This window comes from Mugil cephalus, chromosome 8 (genome assembly GCF_022458985.1).
Source record: "Mugil cephalus isolate CIBA_MC_2020 chromosome 8, CIBA_Mcephalus_1.1, whole genome shotgun sequence".
Taxonomy (NCBI): domain Eukaryota; kingdom Metazoa; phylum Chordata; class Actinopteri; order Mugiliformes; family Mugilidae; genus Mugil; species Mugil cephalus.
In genome coordinates, this window is record NC_061777.1 from 1,219,584 (window position 1) to 1,233,316 (window position 13,733).

Sequence of the window (13,733 nt, forward strand, 5' to 3'; positions counted from 1 at the left end):
TATAAAATCACCATAAATAGACGGATAAATAATATAAATAATAAGAGCATAAATAAGTAATAATAAAAAGAATAAAAGTTAAACGATGGGTCTGCCCTTAATGACATCATCATGCTCAGTGGTCCTGAGGTTCCATAGTAATAACATGAGGCTTTTTGTTCTGTCTTTGGGAACAGTTAAAAGGTCAGTACCTCAGGGAGTAAAAGAACCTTCAATCAATCCTGGAAACACAGCGAGCTAATGCAGGAACCTGGTGTAATATGAGCCCGTTCTCTGGTCCTCGTCACGTGCAGCTGAGTTCTGGAGAAGTTCAAGCAGAGCGTTACACTAATCTGTATGACGGGAAACCAAAGCTTGTATCAGCACCTCTGTGCTGCTGTTTCCCCCTCAAACACTAAAAAAATGAATATTTGAACCTGTGTATTATTTGAATAGCTTAATATTAAATGCAAAATGATAATAATAATAACCACCCCCGTCCTAGAGCAACACTGTCCAGACTGTTGTGACTTGTGTAGGCCGATGCATGTTAGCTCACTACGGACGGACGTCACCATCTCATCATCTCTGTATCCGGGCGACTTGTTTTTGAATAACATGCGGCACCAGAGTCACAGGTCTGAGGCATTAAATGAAATATCTGTGTTTTATTTTTTGGGGTTGTTTTGGGGGAGTCACCAGTGTGGGATGGTTACCAAGACGACCGTCTGTTTCTAGAAGCAACTAAGGCTAACAGCTAATAAGCTTATGTAGGAAAAGCAGAAGCATAATGAAAGGATGGGCCGGGGATATCAACAAAATCTGTACAAATACATGACAGCATCTTAACCTTCCATCCCTGTGATGAATGGATGCAGACGGAGCAGGTCATGTGTGCGGGCTTTTGATTAATTGCGTCCCATGACCTGCATCACATTGGGCTCACGGAGGGATTCTGAAGTGTTGATCGTCTGAGGCCGGCGTTGTTCCTGCACTGTTTTGTTCCAGTCGCAGCAGCAACAGATCAACAGACACAAAGCTCAGCTGCAGCCTGCAGGTCCACACGAACAGTCGTCAAAATAGCGACTAAATATGATTGTGTTGTCATGGCAGTCTGCATTTAGACCTGTAAACACACACAAGTATTAATTTGCCCGTTAAATAGCTTCAGAAATCCTCTCCTCCTCCTCCTCCTCTTCCTCCTCCTCCTCCTCCTCCTGCAGGCGTGGTGCTGCTAAGACTGGAGACTGAAGTGATGCCTGCAGACTGAAATAAAACCCAGTACATGCATCTATAACGTTACCGTTTCACTTTAAAACGTCTGAGGTTGTAGCTCACGTCTCCACAGCAGCTTGGAGGTAAACGCACAGTCAACATTTAATTAACAGCTCTACTTCCTGTTCTAATCATAATCATTGGTCTCTAGATTAGAAACCGTGTCCTGACTCAGGTATAATTGAACATAATTAATACTCACACACTCACCCGGTGCTTAGTGAGGAACACCCATCCCTGCACACATTCTGCCATTGTGTTTCTCCTGCTTGTTTAAGTTAAGGCTGTGAGTAGATTCAAACACTTAGTCAGGATTAATTGTGCAATCTGCATACTACACACAAAAAAAAAAAAAAGAGAGGAAGCAGATTCATTTTTCATCGTGGACTTTGAGAATAAAATGTAATATTGACCTTTAGAGACAATAACAACCAGATCATGTGACTGTTCCTGCAGAATGTGGTGAAACTAGACTTTGTCTGGGACTTTAATGATGAATAAATCCTTTCTCTTTTAGCCACAAACACAGTCTAGTTCTCAGCATCAGGACTTTGAAGAGACTGAACCTAAAACTGAGACTGTTCCCGAGGAGAAACCACCCAGGTTTGGAAGAGGAGGCCTCACTGGTACAAGAAAAATTAAATGTCTCCTAGTTAGAAACAAAGTACACGATGAAAGAATAAATTTGTTTTCAAATTCATTTTAGTTTTGTAAAGATTGTGCTGGGTTTACTCTCTGTGGATGACTGGTGACCTGCCTGCCTGACTGTACGCCTGTTTTCTCTCCTCCTGCACCTTTATCTCTTATTTGAGCATTGACCACATCTTGGTTTGTCTTATTTAGCCGTTCTTCTTTGTTTTTCCTACTTAGTCTATTGTAACAGTATCTTCATTTTGCTCAACACATAAACTAGTTTACTTTTAATTTCTCGTCGGATCCTTCCCTCTTTTTATTTATTTATTTTTCATGTCTAACTATAGGCAGCGACGCTGTCTGGTGTAACTGGATAATGGATCTAGGTCAAAACATCAGATGGAACAAAGCTGGACTTTATCTCCTTAGCGACAGAATGCTAAAATATGATTTGGTTTAATTCTTCAGGCATCTCTGGGCGACACGAGTCTGTTTCTTTTAGTTCTTCTTCTAACTGTGATTTTCAAGCCCTAACACGCCTCCGCCTCGTACCTGGGGAGGCCGAGCCTTTTCCTCTCAGCAGGCGTGAACCAGGCCTTTGGTATTCTCTTACCACACCAGTGCAAACAACCTGACATTTCTACTGTGCATCCCTCGCAGTGAAGGACGGTAATCTGGCCTTTGATCCTATAAGACATCAATGAAAGTCACCACATTCTTCACGAGTTCAAACAGATGCGTTGGCCGCTTTCACTTTGTGAAACAGATTTCCTGCAAATTCGGGTGTTCATTCCTAAAACTGACTCTGACAGTGACCTAATATTGTTCACAGTTTGTGGTTTAGTTAGTTTAATTAAAGAGAAACTGATGAAATTCATCCTGGAGGGAAAATGTTTCTGATCTCAGTCACTCAGGCACAAACCAAACTGATGTCAAAGAACCAGCGGCAGCGGCCACATCAACTTATGTCTCATGTGTGGAACAAAAACTTGCACTTGAACTTCACTTGCACTTGAAGTTAGTTTATCTTGTTTCTCCTGTTCTTCTTCTCTCTCTATCTTCTCTGCTTCTACTCTGGAGGTTTCAGGCTGGTTTTTGTGAAGCGTCTTGAGACGATTTGTGTTGTTATTGGCGCTATATAAATAAAACTGAACTGAATTGAATGCACCACAGTGGCTACAGTCGACGACCATTGACTGTTTATACTATGGAGAAACCCTTCATGACATGGAGTCTGAACCTGTTTTTTTTGCACTTCCTCATGGTTGACACCTGCCAGACGATTCATACCTTCTACACCTGAGAGGAAATAACTGCTCATACCAGCAGGTGGCAGTAGTGTGGAGACATCATTCAAAAGAGGAAACAGGAAGAGCTGCTATTAGCTGGGATGCTAAGAAGTTAGGAAGAACGTTTGACTCACAGGACGAATCTAAAGGAGACACTGAGATTAGCGTTAAACAGGGTCAGCAAAGAATTCATTTAATGGGGAAATTGGGTTCTTTTAATGTCTGTGATATTATTCTACGTAACGTTTAGCATTCTTTTATTGAGGGTACACGTTGACATCGCTTCCTCCTGGGGCCACGCCCCCTGAGTGGATTATCAAGTCAAATTAATCCCAATCGGACTCGACAATGATCCATATGAACTAGTACGGATTTGAAAAAGTGGATTAGCCTCAGTTTCAGTTAGTTTAAGTTTGAATTATTCCTCCAGCTATTAAACACAGACCCACTCATTTTGGATGAAACTTTTACGGTTTTATCTATTTATTCATTCTGTTTATCCATGTGCTTTTCTTCTTAGTTATTTATTCATGGTTTTATTGTGCACCCGTGCACTTATTGTTTCCTCGGCCTGTTTGTGTATTTGATTGACTGTGTATGGGATGCACGTGGAGAAGCTGCAGATGAATTACTCTTCCTTTACCCAGGTAAAAAACCCAGTGACACCTCTTTTTGCAGAGTGACCTACATGATTACACAGTACAGTCACAAGGCCCCAGTGAGCGTATTTCCCTGTTTCTTTCTCTGTGGTTTTTGACACCATTGTCGACTGAAAAGCTGCAGGCGTCTACCTGCTTGGAGCGTCACAGCCTGAACAGGACAAAGGTTTGACGTGAGTGGATCTCCCTCTGCGTCAAAGGTAAAAATAGATCATGGCTCCACTATGAGGTCAGAGGTCAGAGGTGATGGTTCCCTGCAGCTACTCACAGAGTGTGTCCATTCATGAAGTCTCTGCTTCTGTCTCTCATACAGTCGCTCCCACTCGGAGTCAAACCACTCGCTGCATGTGTCAGGAGAGAAAACCGATGTGTGCATGAATGAAGCGTGAAGGAAACCCCACCAGTAAAACTATATCTGACTCTGCTGAGGAATGTTCGGCTAAAATTAGCTCCTCGTTTTGACTGTTGCGCTGCTGTTGTGTTTCCTTTCTTGACTCGCGCCTGAAGCGACACACAATACTTGTGGTAAACAAAAGGACGTCGCTGGTCTGAGGACGTGCCGGCGTTTTTTAGCCGTCTGTTGTTTCCAAATGTCGTGTTTTGTGAACAAAAGCGTGACCTCGGGTGCTGTGACAACAGAAGACGCTGACGCACATCGGCGTGTGTGCGACACACGCGGTTAAAAAGTAACGTGACTGCGGGGTTTCCTGCGTTTACAGTCACATTCTGTTTACGGGACCAAACCTGAACCAGTTCAGATTTCACACTGAGCCACTCACAGAAACCAGATATTTCATTTTTTATTGGAGATGATTTTATATCGACGCCTCAAACTCAAACAAAAAAATTTCAGATCAAACACTGACTCTTTTCCACCAAGGCTGATTTAACCACTTTACTTTTACTGAGGCTGATTCACTGTGGGTGTGGACCGGGCCTGAACCTCCGACACTCCCTCAGTGAATCACAGCTGGAGCGGATCGGCCTGGACCGTCTGGACTCCGTGTGATCTCTGTGATGGCTGGAGTCCAGATTTAATCCAGATTTAATGAAGCAGAGAGAGGAGCCGCTTCTCAACCAGCTCCGTCCAAACGTGAGACGCTGTCACAGAACATGAGCTCCGTGAATCATTCACCAACAATAAACTGAAGTGAACGACGACAAAGACAAAAGAGGGAATTAAGAAGTAAATGTGTTGCACATGAGACAGAGATATTGAGTGGATCAGTGAGTCCAGCATCAGGTGGACACAACACGATCATCCACTGATCGTGTTTTTAAAGAACCTGAACCCAGAGACCTCAGAACGGAGCAGAAACGGAAAGTTTCTATGGAGGTGAAAGTCTGTTTACTTACAACACGCGGCGTGTGTTTGTGACTGACATTTAGCAGGCAGCGCTGTGTCTTTGTTACTGGAACCACCGTCTGATGACGGCTGTCCTCTTACTGCACGCTGCATGCACCTCTTTGTCAGAGCGTTAAATCCCCGTGCACGGCGTGCTATGAGGTAACCGTCCTGTGCAGGGAGCTGAATGCACACAGCTGAATGAGTTGCGTGCGGTACGAGACAAGGCAGCCAGTGGAAGCGGCTCCAAAACATTCCAGAGATTTTACTTAGAGTTTATGTGGTCGAAGCCTGAGGAGACGCGAGAAAAACAAGAGTCACCTCCTCACGCTAGGCGAGGAGAAGCGAGGAGAGGAGGAGGAGACCTTTGACCTCTCCTTCATTACTGCAGCTTCATTCACAATAAACAAAAACACACTAGGAATCTAAGTGTTCTGTGCAGCAGCTCCCTCTAAAGAATGAACCAAGCTGTGACACTGTAAAAACCCAGCTTACATTATTTAAAAAAAAAAAAACATTTAAAAGCCTTTTAAAATGATGTAACGTCTGTGCACTGACAATAAACCAATGGATTCCATTTGTTCATTATCTGGTTTTGAAAGAGAACAGATGAAACGGATCAGATGCTTCAAATAAGAAGCTTTGACAAAGTAGTCATTACGTGCCACACGTGTCCATGTTCATCTAAAGCCTTCAGGAATGTGATGGTTCTTATTTTAAGCATCAACGTAACAGAACCAGGAAGAAAAACTCAATAACAACTTCATGCAGCTGATAAGAAGAATTTAGACGAGTCAAAAGCCCAAAAACACACAAAAAAAACACCTGAGAGGAGTTATCTCAGAAGATAAAACACAGTGTGCTCTGATTTAAGATGGTTCATCTCGGTTAGATTTAAGTGCAGACATTCCTCCTCTGTGCAGCAGATTATCTTGGATGATGAATAAAAAGTTTCTCCTCTAAACCTGTGAACCAGTGCTGCAGTAAAGACAAGAGAGGCGCATTTACCACATTTTAAAACAGAATTTTTTCTCTTCTCGGCAGCATTTCCATTTATTTCAGTTGTGTTCAAGTGTTTGTTTATTTGCTGCACACTCAGGAAATACTGTGTAATGTCACTGAGCTGAGCAGAGATGCACCTTAAAAACCAGCCAGTGCTCACATGTCTCATGAAATGAAAACTGATGAAAACTTCTAATTAGCGCCTGAGTTCTCTGTTTTATTAACGTATTCACACAGGTGCTGACGGTTCAGGAGGTGGAGGGAGGATTTTATCGTGATGCCTGAAGCCTGTACAAAGATATTCTTCAAGCTTGATTGTTGTCTCTTATGTTTCCTCTGCAGCTCCTCGTTCTGTTTTCATATCGTGCAGCAAACACATTTTATCCTGCTGCAGGAATCGTGATGATGGAGAAAGATAAACGGAGCCAGGAATGAGTGGAGCAGCGGGGGTTTCCCCTGCAGCTGTGAATCCTGATGTAAGGTAGAGACAAGAGGAGGAGGAGGAGGAGGAGGAGAAGGAGGAGGAGGAGGTTTGTTGGGGAGAAGGAGTTTGCGTGCATCTAAAAATAATTTGAACAACAATAATTCCAAAGGTGGGTGGAGTCCTACTGGCCAAAGGCAAGCTGACAACACCTACTCTGCACATATTTAAAGAGTGTGAGGACGGATCCAGGACCAGACTAGACTGAAGGGTGGAGGTACGAGTCTGAGAGTCTGAGAGTCTGATCCTGGGTGGAGGACCTGGAGCTGAAGCTGCAGAGGGACTGAACACATGAGCCAACGGTGACCGAGTACAAAAACATCTGGACACTCAGCTGGAGATAAAATGAAATGAAAACCCAAACAGAGAAATGAAAGGAGAAATGTGTTTGAAGGCATCTTCAACAGAACGTCCTGAAGAATCCACCATGCCTTCCTCCTCCTCCTCCTCCTCCTCCTCCCCCTGCAGACTGATGCCCGTGGCCCTGGGGCCTCTGGAGGCCTCCCCTCCTTGCTCTCCCTCCCTGCCTCCCACTCCCACCCGGCTCCGTCGCTCCCGTCGAGTCCTGTACCCAGCCTCCAGGAGCAGGAGGCCCCCCCTCAGAGAAGCTCCAGACCAGGCTCTCCGCTGGCTCCAGCTCCTCTCGGCGCTCGTCTTGCTGCAGATCTACACCGAGGAGACGCTCACCTGCACAGGTGGGTTTGACGGACACGCATGGCCCACTCCTCATGTGTCAGGGCTCAGGGCAGAGAGGGCTCCTCTCTTAGGGAAGGGTTGTGGGTGGGGAGTCTATGAGCAAGTTCCAACAGCTACGACAAGCGTACGCTGTTCTAAAAGTAACTCATGCATGTCCTGGACTAAAGTCTGAGTAAATAACTCCTCTCTCCTGCTGCAGAGCTCCAGAGCCAGTGCCCAGATCCGACGGCGTATCATCCCCAGGACGTGGCTCAGGGATGCACAGTGGAGGAGCCCTGGATCCTCCTCACAGGGAACGGAGCTCCAGAGCCTCAGATGGAGTGTGTCGTCGCATGAGGGAGAGGAGAGAGACTTTTCTATTTGCACAGTATTTTGGAGACTGAATCAGGCCAGAAAGACGGGACACTGAGAAGATTTCCCTCCAGTGAACGGCCTCTGACTTTTACGCACTCGAACGGCCTCGGCTTTGTGACGTGACGCCGTGATGGTGCCTGGAGCTTTTTGGAGACTCTAAAACTCTCAAACTGTTCGTGTGAACTGGTGCAGATGAGGACGTGCTCAGATTCTAGAGCAGAAAGTCTGCTGTTCATTTCAACACGTAAAATATGTTTTAACTGTAGAAGGTTTTGCAGAAATTGAATGATGCTTAAAATGAGAAATAAAGAAATATTTCTACTTAGAAATCAGTTTTTCTCTGTGTGTTATATTCGTCTGATTCTCTGGCGTTGAACCAGAGTGTGTTTATCTAAAGAGTTGTAGTTCTTGTTTCTCCACTGGGGTACAGTAGAAACTCCTGGTTCCTGGTTCAACCTGATCTCCGGTCTGGAAACGCTGCCTCTCAGTGTGGGAAAGTATGCGAGGCCTGAGTGTGTGGGTGTTTCCTTACAGCAGAGGGGTCTTTAGATGTGGGCTGTGACTCAGTGAGAGGAGGTAATCCCTCGTTCCACCTACGCATCCTAAGAGGTAATGAGAGCGGCCGGTTTGGCCGCGAGGAAGGAGGTGTGTCAGCACATGTCACAGGGATTAACCCTCATAGAAATACTTCAATGTAGCTGAAGTAGATGAGTGAGGATTAAAATAGAGATAAGAACATTAGTGCAAATATTTCACATACTCAAACAGCATGGGTGGAAGCAGCGCTGTGAGTCGGCTGTCACCAGATTCACTTATGTAATCGTGATTAATGGCTTCATTTCATAGGCAACTTGTGATTAATGCAGGTGAATCACACTTAGAAGGAACATTAATCAGGTTTTAATGTTCGTCTTAAGATCGGAATGAACAGATATGCTGCTTTATGCAAATCTAGGTTATTAATAAAACTTCTGCATCCTGTTTGGTTTCCTTTTTCGCTTCTTGTCTTGTTTTACTCGCTGTCGTTCCTCTTTGATTAATCCCTCTTCATGGCTCCGTCCTCATTAGTTGCACCTGTGTCTCGTTAACTCCTTTGTCCATGAGTGTATATATGGGAGAAGAAGACAAACACTGAGAGACGTTCAGGAGTCAGCGTGAAAAGTCTGGACTCTGTAACAGAGGAGGCTCTGAATGAACCAAACATGATTAACTGCATCACTATTTTTGTCAAATATATATTTTTTAATCTTATCTGTGGAGGCAGCAAATAAGTTTGTGAAGCAGAGTTTGACCTGGAGATGATTCTGTTACGTTCCATTAGTGTTGAGACGTCTGCAGTCAGGTTCTCTCATGTTAGCATTCGTCTGTTAGCATTCGTCTGTTAGCATTTGTTAGCTCGCTAATCCTGTCTACCGGTGGTGGTAAATAGTCTTGTTTTTATATGGAGCTTTTCTACCTATTGGTCTTTACAGTCACAGAGGTTCAGTGTCTTGCTCAAAGACACTTCAGTATGTGGGACTGAACCTGTAACCTCTGTAAATACTGAGCCACAGTCGCCTCTATTCTCTCCAAATCACCATCGTCACAGTCATGTTCTGCTCCTTCAGGTCACAATAAATCACCTCTATCAGCTGCATTTAATGAAAACATCAACCAATTATTACTAAAGTTATTTTAACGCTGACATATCCTAAATTAGAAGTGTAACTAAAAAAATGGATTTTAACCCCTGTTTTGTATCTTACTCCCAGTGTGCATTTCCTCATGTTTCTTGTGAATCTGTACCCTTCCTTCCTTCCTTCCTTCCTTCCTTCCTTCCTAACTTGTTCAGAGAACCATCTGACAGGACTGAAAATAAGTGTAATTTTGCTCCTTTTCTTCTTCTACTTTGTCTACGCTGCAGGATCTATTAATTACTGCCCTGCTGCTACGATCACACTTCAGATTCTGTTTGCTTTCCTCACTGCTGCTTCCTTCCCTTCCTGAATTCCAAACTATGAGACAGCCTGAGCTCATAATAGCACAACATTAAACACATTAGTGGCATGTTATAAAAACATTGTGTTGCTAAAGGGGATTTGCGTTATCGTGTTATCGGTGCATTCCTTGTGACGGCCCTAAGAATGAGTAAACACACACACTCAAACGCTGGTGGATGATTGATTTTCAGAAAGAAGCCTTAATGACTTTATCAGGAGCACTGGGACAAAAGAGCTGACGTCTTAGCAGCTATATCTCGTTCTGAATCAGGGACTCGTTGCGCTGCCCTCCATCATGGACAATCTGCATGTTCCACGCTCTGCCCGCCTTCAGTTTTCTGACCTCATAATGATGCCACTGCTATAGAAACCATCAACATCACACGGATACACAATAATACACAACGCTGTGTAAAAGTTGCATCATAGACTGGTATCTCACACAGCAGTGAATGTCTTTACTGATGCAAGAAACTCACTTCGAACAACTGACCTTTCGCAAAACCCCGCCCCCAAACGGTCATTGTCCAATCATGCACCCTAGCAACCGTTACTAAGTAAGCAAGGTCGAGGTCAAGGCCGAACTCTGACAGGTTAAATGATGAGGTCCACAACACATCCAACACCTTGGTTTTCCAAAACCAGAAAATGGCGCTTTTATAGCTCCGCTACTTCCCGGTCTACGCCATAAATTATTCAATTCAACCGAGGACGCTATGCGCGACCCGGTCTGTGGTAAACTGTAGCAGGCTGCGCAACGTCGAATCGGGTATGTACGAATGTTAGCAATATTAGTGCCTAACTGACTTCAGTTAGTTCACGTTAGCTAGCTAACGTTAGCTGTCGCGTTGGGTCTGGGATGTCTCCATAGTGATGGGAGCTTCTCTCTAACGTTATGTTTCATCAGTTTACATCAACGTTGAACACAGCGTCCCAACAGGCCATTTACACTTATTCCGTTTTTTTTATCTTTCATGTAGCATTTTGTGAATGGAGCCTCCTCCTGAAAGGTCAAGTGAAAAAGTCTCCCTCTCCCTGTCAGTTTAGCTAGAACCGGGGCTGGACGGTCTTTTCCTTCAAAGTTCACCATGAAAACGTCTTTCTAAAAAGATCTGCAACCACATCGATACGTGACGGTTAAAATATGACATGAAATGGAGGGAACAGGCTATTGGGAATAATTTGCCGGTAATAAGATTAAAAATGGAAGGCAGTGATTTTCATTTACTGTTTTACTGTATTATTATTGTGTATTTTTACACTTTTTTTTACTAACCTTGTTTCGGTTCATGTTATCGGGTCAGGGCATGTCCTCAGCGCTACATTCTTGTAAACCTAATTTTGCAGGAAAATCTTGATTATCAGGAAATAAACGCTGGCTTTTCTAACTGATCTGTGGTTCATGTACCAGAGTTTTTCCTGCCACTGGAATGCAGTCTCAACGCTTCCTGGGTGCGTTCACACCTGCACTGATTACTTGTGGTCAGATTAGATAAGATAAGAGCTGTGTAAAAGTTTCTCCAGACGACCTGATGCGTTAGAGACAACCTGAGCACAAGTTAATGATGAATAAATCTTGGCGTTGACGGATCGTCAGGCTGAGGGTTGGAGACTCCCCAATAGAAGAAGCTCCTCCACTCTGCCTCCAGGCGAAATGATGTCAGTACGTATGGATGCGTAATATTTCACGCTGACGTTCTGTCTGACACTTTAATGTGTCACTCACATAAAGTCGTCTCATGTCACGATGTTGTTGAGCAGTTTGATCACAAACCTCACGTCTGTAATGGAGCAGCTGCCACCAGGGTCCTGTCTGTGAACGGTTCCCTCTCCGAGATGAATCTGCTGATGTAATGAGACATGAGCTCACGCTGCGTCAGCCATGTTTACACTCTTCATGACGTCGTCTCAGCACTGATGGACAGTATTTGTTCTTACTTTCGAGACATGCAAAGAAAAACCCTCGACACTGTTTGACGTTTTAAGACTTTGTAACCGCGACATGAACTGGATCATGTTTATTTATGTGGCGCTCGTCCAGGACACTCAGAGTCTCGTTGACTCTTTTAGCTCCTGGTTCTGGTTCAGTCTCAGTGTTTCCAGCCTCTGGCAAAGAAACACGAGTCCTAACGTCCTCAGGTCTGACTCAGCGACCATTAAAGCAACGCGTGGTCGTCTGCTGAGAGTCTCTGAGTGTCTTGTTGGAGCCGTGCCCTGCACCGGCCGGACCCCCGTCACTGGCTTTCTGCTGCATCACCGTGAATCTGTCAGAGAGGTCGCTCTGATTGGCAGAAGGAGAACATGAGAGTCAGAGAGGTCAGACTGATCCTGGCCTGGGTTCATCACATCTTAACTCAGATTCTCTCTGCAACTGTTCCAATGAATTTATCACATTTTTCCCATACTAAGGTTTTGCAGAGCATTCAAATAGGTGTAAATGTACTTTTATGTGTGTATATGTGTTAACATAAGTGTTCTTTAATTATCTATTATAATAATTCTGGACGTATGTGCAGTATTTGTCGATGTTTTCATTAAATGCAGCTAATAGAGGTGATTTATTGTGAGTTGAAGGAGCACAACATGACTGTGATGATGATTTGGTTCTTGTGGGAGACAATAGAGGCGACTGTGGCTCAGTAGGTAGAGAGGTTACAGGTTCAATTCCCACAATGTGGCACATGTAGAACCAACATTTAGAAAAGCTCCATATAGAAACAAGACCATTTACCATTTACCAACAGACAGAAGTCTGAGTTACCGAGCTAACAGACGAACGCTAACGTGAGAGAACTGCTGACGGAATAATCTCCCACTTACCAAAGGTTATATGCAAATCTTTTTTTTTTTTGTGCAAAAAAGGGTGCAGTTAAGTCGTGTTTGCTCCAGTCAGGGCCTCCAGACTTTTCACCCTGACTCCTGAACGTCACTCAATCTGGGCAGATGCATCAACATTCACCGCGGTCACATCTGCACAGCTTTTTGTGAATGTCCGAATACCGTATCCTGGATGTAATAAATTTATTACATAACACACCAAATAATCTGCTACCAAACTAAAAGTCTGCTTCAGTGTCAGTGCATGCATGTTGTGCTAGCGATGCATTCAGCAGGTAATTAGTCGTCAGTTCACACGAGGCTTAAACAACGAGACAAAGACGAGCGTCAACAGCAGCAGATTTACAAAGCGCCTATAAATAGACCCACTACTTCAGCTTTATCTCAGCCGAATCGGACACCTGCAGCATTTCGTTTCGCCATAGTTGTCATCATCAGCTGATGCCCTAGAGTGGATTAGCTGATAATGGCCCCGTAGACGAGTAGCGGGTGGAGACGATCACTGAGCCGAGCAGAGGCACATTCTGACAAAGACACTCACAAGTACACGTTTCTTCATTTGAATGAACTTTCTATTGATCCGATTGTTGCCGTTAAACCAGGTCTTAACACGTCTGAACGCTGTATTCTGCAAGAGGTTGGCTCAGCGACAGGGACGCGCCCAGAGAGGTTTACAGGCTGAGGTGACAGAGTCTGAGTCTCAGTGAAACTCTCAAGTGACTAAAAGTCCAAGTAGCTGGGAAAGAAAGAAAGAAAGAGACAAAGATATCACGTCACTCCAGAGCATGATGACAGTTTGACGAGAAGGCCTGGTGGTTAGCGCTGATGCCTCACAGCGAGAAGGTTCTGGGTTCTAATCCTTTCTGGGTCCGGCTTTGCATGTTGCATGTCCTGCACATTTTTATTGTTGGTTGGGACCCAGCTCTGGTAGGGTTCCAGGTGGAATTGGCTTTTTAAGAAAGGTTTACTGTGAAATGATTAAGGCAACAGAAATCGATGCACTAAGGCTGGAAAAGGATGAATCAAGGACATGAAGAGAAAGCCTCATACTCACATGTGCAGCAAAATATTCTTCATATTCAATCGAACTATCTGGTGTTTTTGCTTGACAAAAACTCCTAAAATAAGCACAAAGTTCTTGTCTCTGAACAGAAAATATAAGATGTATTTACTTGATAAGAGGAGTTTTACTTTCTTGAAATT